The sequence below is a fragment of the Lissotriton vulgaris genome, chromosome 5, assembly GCF_964263255.1.
Source record: "Lissotriton vulgaris chromosome 5, aLisVul1.2, whole genome shotgun sequence".
NCBI classification, from domain to species: Eukaryota; Metazoa; Chordata; class Amphibia; order Caudata; family Salamandridae; genus Lissotriton; species Lissotriton vulgaris.
Genome location: NC_141693.1, coordinates 2,030,850,091 through 2,030,856,090, shown reverse-complemented (window position 1 = coordinate 2,030,856,090; position 6,000 = coordinate 2,030,850,091).

Sequence of the window (6,000 nt, the reverse complement as noted above, 5' to 3'; positions counted from 1 at the left end):
TGTCCCGAAAATCGCGGCAACACAAGTTGAATAAAGCACACACAAAGTTCCTTTCTCCTTTCTTTGGCAGTCAGGCATCCACCAGGACCAGACTGGCCATTGCGGGCACCGGGCAATCCCCCGGTGCGCCGCAAGGGTGGGGGCCGGTTTTGGGCCCTGGGGGCAGTTTTTGTTACAGGGCCGTTTTTGCAGCATAGCTGCAAAATCGGCCCTGTAACAAAATCGTCCGAAAACCGGCCCCGCCAAAGACCTCGGTCCCCCCACCCCTTAGGGGGCCGGCCGAGCACTTTGCCAGGGCCTGTTTTGGTTCTCAGTCCGGCCCTGGCATCCACTGTAGGCCAATCCGGCAAGCAGCACTTCAACTTAGGGCAGAGGTCTTCAAACTTTTGTAGGTTGAGCCCCCCCAGCTGAATTTTTTGAACTTTCAGCCCCCCCCACCTCCTGACAGAAATTTCTGGAATCTGGTAACCTACATAATTGTCCGCCACACGCATATCCCGGGCCATATCCGGCAAATAATGTTCAACACAATAAGAGTGTTTAGTTAACGGCAGGTTTGTGAGTGGGCGTGGCTAAATGTCAGAGGCTTTTTCCCAGCTCAAAATACAATTTTCCAAGATTACTCTTCTTACTCGGAACATTAAGGACAGGCATGGGCATTCCCATTAATGTGGAATGGGCTTCTGGTGATTTATCAAGGCAATGCCTAGTCAGGAGCAGTAAACGCTATATAAACACCAGGCTTCTGGCCAGTAATTTGTGAGCTATACATCACGGAAAGGAGTCACTGAACAAACAGCTGATAATGTTCACAAACATGCCCGCGAGTGTGCTGGGCGTGCACAACATTTGGCAGTGAGCAGCTGTTGAATGATTATGCAAAGGACAAACAACCCACCTATCTCCACAATGTTTTCGACAAATAATAAAGGTTTCCAGAATTATACAAAACCTGTGCAACATGGCGCTCTATTCTTTGGAAAGTCGCTTTGTGTAAGTGATTAATAAGTCAGTATTAAAATACTTTAAAAATAGTCAGGATCCTCACACCTAGATGCAAATGAAGCGGAGGGGAAACAAAGGTTAGCACTTAACACATACTTAAGAGAGGCAGCTTTTCACTTTGTCCAGTCCATGTTAAGGAGATATGCATGCACTGTAAGAATGTCAGATGCGTTGGTCTTTCCCAGTATTTACACACAGCAAATTGAATTTATATAGAGCTTACTACACCTGAGGAGGCGTTGAAATAATTTAAGTACTGCTATGTGTTCCTGTATCGCCCTACTTATCCCAATGCAGGGTGTCAAGAGTGCTTTACATCAACACGCGCATATTGCATGTACAATACATTATATACGTTTGTAAATGAATGTACAGGATGTGTCATATACAACTGGGGGATTGCAAGGTGTGGAAGTCACATATCATCTTCCATAGCTCACTGTGCTATTAGCCTCGCATTGCACTCAAACGTACACATGATAGACCTGCTAAACATATATGTGAGGGCTTTAGATCTGATGTCACTTCTTGTGATGCCACTTCCTGTAAATTCGTGGCTTGTGATGCCACTTCCTGTAAAGTCATTGCTTGTGATGCCACTTTCCATGATGTCACTTCCTGTGATGTCATGTGTGATGTCGTGTGCAGAGATGTCCCTTGCATACTGCCTAACTAGGTTAGTCGCCCCACTTCTTTTTTAGGACTTGTGCCCTGAGCAGGTGCATTCAATATGTTACTTGAATACGAATGCACTCCTGTGTTGCTCGGATTCCACAAGTTTCCATTTTCCTCCTTACATGATGTTTCCAACACTGATCCTCTCCTAACAGAATAATTGTGTCAGCTGGGTGTTGTGGGGGTCGTCACACCTTGGTGGCTAAACATGCATTACATAAGTTTGCAGGCTCACTGTATGACACTTTTAATCTCAGACCAGAACATGCTTAGATCATAAATGCAGAGGTGCAAAGAATGCAGAGTCCAGTATTCTAACTGTCACAGACCTCACTCTGTTAGATAAGTATTTTCTGAGGCATGCAACTCTTCCACTAAAATTCAAACACTGCAAGACATAAGTTCCTGTTGCCCGCAGGCTGTAGCTTTTGAGCCTTCCAGGTCTCTGGCACAGTCATTTGAAACACTTACAAAGTTCCACCATGCCATTTTCAACACTTTCAAAGTCTTCACCGTCACTGGTGCAGGTGGGAGTTGTGTTGCTTCCCATGTGAGAAGTTCTTGCTATTGCAAATAACAATGGCGCTATTTGCACCAGCATTATTCACACTGCTGCAGTGGTGTTCTTTTTTAAACAAATGTTTTGCTGTTTCTGTAATTTAATTGACAGACCATCGGTAAAATTTAAATAGCCTAAGTCGCAAATAATATCTGCCTCATTCCTAGAAAGCACAATTATTAAAACTCGACCTGCCTAGGGCCATGATAAAGGTATGAGTCAGTCATTAGTCAGGAAAACACTAGATGGCAGCATTCTGCAGTTTAATGTTAACTGAACTTGCACTGCTTTACATAGAAAGGAGACAAAAATTATTAAATGATAAAAGTATGCACGTCGTGCCCTATCGGTTCCCCCTCCCTCCCGACCCCCTCTTCGGACTTTGAGAACTGGGCAACACTGAATATGTGCTCTAAGAGTGTAAATCACAGGGCAACATTCTAGTCATGCCCTTTTCACTTACCTGTTGACGACGTAAAATGTTCCGAGGCAAGATCCTGCCCAGTGAGGCTGTAAAACACAGGATAACCTCAGTAGCAAGCACAAAGGAAATGACAGGAGTGAAAAAGCGCCACATTACCAAAAGGTAGTAGTATTCAGGAATTGTATGCCCGCAAATTTCGCTGCACTTCCTGCCATCGACGATACTATCCCCCTCATTGGTGGAACGTCAGTGGTGACGTCAATATGTGCTCATTGGATGATGTGCTCCAATGGAAAAGCCCCGTTTGAAAATAAAATAGAAATGCAGGTAGCAAACGTAATGCGACGTAGCAGTGGACAACAATGAAGGTGAGGTTTTAGGGTGGAGTGCCCGCCCCCCCTGAGATGGTGTCGCGCGCCCCACAGATTGAAGAACTCTGGCTTAGGGATAGTCACTCCTCAGTCTCTCTGGTTCCACTCCTCAGCAAAGGTTTCTTCTTGTTGTCCAAAAGTGATCTAATTCTCTGGGGTCTGAGTCCCCCTTTTTATACATAGTTTCTCTTTGTTCTCTGAAGGCAGAGAGGCCTTTGCCTAGTCCGAACCAGTTCTGGTCAGTCCTGGAGCACTCTATTTACATGACTCCTTCTTTCCTTTCACAGTACAGGGCAGAGACATCAGACGCACCCCAGGAGGTGGAGCCAGCATTGTGGAGGGAAGGCACAGCCCTATTCAGGTCCCAGGTGCAACTCCTCCCTCCCATCTGCATGCAGATCTCTCTATTCAGCCCTGTGCTGACTCACCCTGTCTCCTGGGATCCACCAGCTCCAGTCAATGAAACTCCAGACAAGGAATACACAACCTAGCAGAGGCAGGCTTGGATGGTTAGATAAAAAAATACCTACTTTCTAAAAGTGGTATTTTCAAACACAGAATGTTAAAACCAACTCCACTAAAAGATGTATTTTATCATTCTGAGTGCAGGCATACTAAACTCGAATTTCTACCTGGTTCCATGAGTCAGTTAGGATTATAAGATGTAATAATCAAACTGCCCATTCTGGCCTATGGGGAACAGGTAGCCTTCCAATAATGAAAAAACTAAAATTGCTATAATTCACTACTAGGACATGCCACACACAACAGGGCATGTCCTACCTTATTCGTACAATGCACCCTGCCCTTGGGCCTACCATAGAGGTGTCTGATATGAAGAAAAGGGAAGGTTTAGGGACTGGCAAATGGGTGCACTTGCCCAGGCAGCATGGCAGTACCAGACTGCACAGAGGCTCTGCAATGGCAGACCTTAGACACACTTTTACAGGCTGCTTCTGTGGGTGGCACAACCAGTGCTGCAAGCCCACTAACAGCATTTGATTTACACACCCTGGGCACTGTACTAGAGCCTGACAGGTAAACCAAACCAGCCAATCATGAAGTCACAAATCCCTACATCAATTTACAGTAGGGAGAGCATATGCACTTTAGCACTGGTCAGCAGTGGTAAAGTGCCCAGTCATAAAACCAACAAAAACAGGTCTGACAAATACAGGAGGAAGGCAAAAAAGTTCAGGGATGACCCTGAAAAAAGGGCCAAGTCCAACACTTAGCAGCTGAGGTTTTCAGGAAGAAATTGGCGGTCATAAAAGACGTCCCAGACTGTCTATATTAAAACAAGATATTTTAGTTTTTGAAAAATCAAAGCAGCATCACAATAAGAGATTTATCAGGGTGTGTCAAGTATTACGTGAAACTAATCTGAAGCTGAACAAGGACAAGAGTCATTATTGAAAGAGACGAGTAACATTTTGTTTTAGGATGGCATGTGTCCGCACAAGATGTCAGTGCTTCCAGCTGGCTCTTCAGCCAATGACATTTCTACTTGTCACTCCTTCCTTGGACTGGCCATTCCTGTGCATGGCACGTCTGTGACTTTGCCTTAGTTAATGCTTCTTTGAGAAGCAGAGCAAGAAAATAAAGTCTTTTCAAGAGATCAAAGGAGTGTCAGATAGCATCTGACATGATTTGTGTCAAAATCACAGCAGCTGAAAACCTCACTTAAGTTGACCTCACTCTACACAGAGAGACGGGCGAAGTCTATTTGGTCTGGGTGATATCCTGGCCAAGAGAGCTACAGATCTAGCAGCCCGCTCTGCATCATGGTGTCCCAAACAAGCCTACTCGCTTGTGGGAAAGGAAAGCCCAAGAGTCGTAATGGCATGTGAGCACTTCCATCTTTTGGCCTACGCAAAGCCAGTCACTGTTATTATAGATCATCACGCGCTACTTACCATCATGGGCAGCTCAAAACACTAAATACCCAAGGATTGGAAGAGTGGCCCCTGCTTACAGGACTATACATTTTAAAGAATGAATCAACCTCGCAAAGAGTAGAGCCAGCTGCATTTCTATCAAGATTTCCATTCATCTGAAACAAAACCATCTGCTGCAGAAGAATATATTTGCTACATTATTAAGCAGACTCACCCATGTGCCTTCAGCAGACAGAGTATGGTCCCCAGCAGTGACAGATGAGCTCGCTCTGTTGACGATACCTTATTTTACTCAAAGATTGAGAGGTCTGTAGCGCATGAGTAAGTTGTACATATACTAATGCTACCTGATTTACTTCACAACATTTAGTTATGTACAAAGTGAAGGACAAAACATAATAATGGACCTGTACCCAGGGAACCGTTGTGATCATAGCTCGTGCTTTGCAGAATCATGTAATACACCTGGGTATTAAAGGCCACAGAGGCATAGTGGACGCTAAGCGCTTACTGCCCAGAAGGTCGGTTTCCTTTGCTTGACGTTCTCATATGAAAGAGGTGGGAGGATGTCAAGTTTCTCATGAGCTCTTGAACTTTGCAGCTCTCTTCACTATCACCAAACATCTGGAATTAAGTTGCTATTGACTGCTTTGAACCTGTTGCTACAGAACAACATCTGTCAGTCGTGATAGCGGAATGTTTTCCTTTTCCAGAGGTGATGAAGGATGTTGTCGTACCTGCTCTAAACAACATCTTCTCAACTTTTCTTATCCTTGCTAGTGAGACGAGAGAAGGGGTGCCCATTCCATAGAGAAGAGGTCCATTTTGCGATGCATGTGGATTTTGAACACAGAAAGGTGCTCCAGGGCGGCCTCAAGCCAGCGGCATCATGGAGAGAGTCAGAGCCAACCGGGAGAAAGCGCTTTCATTTGCCAAGATGATCTGATCTTCAATATCCAAAGTGACAAGACGGATGCACTGCACAGCACCACAGCTTCACTGCTGAGTTCTGCTCCAGTGGAAACTCCACAAAGATCCCACTTCTTCAAGAGGACCCTGGTCCTTGTC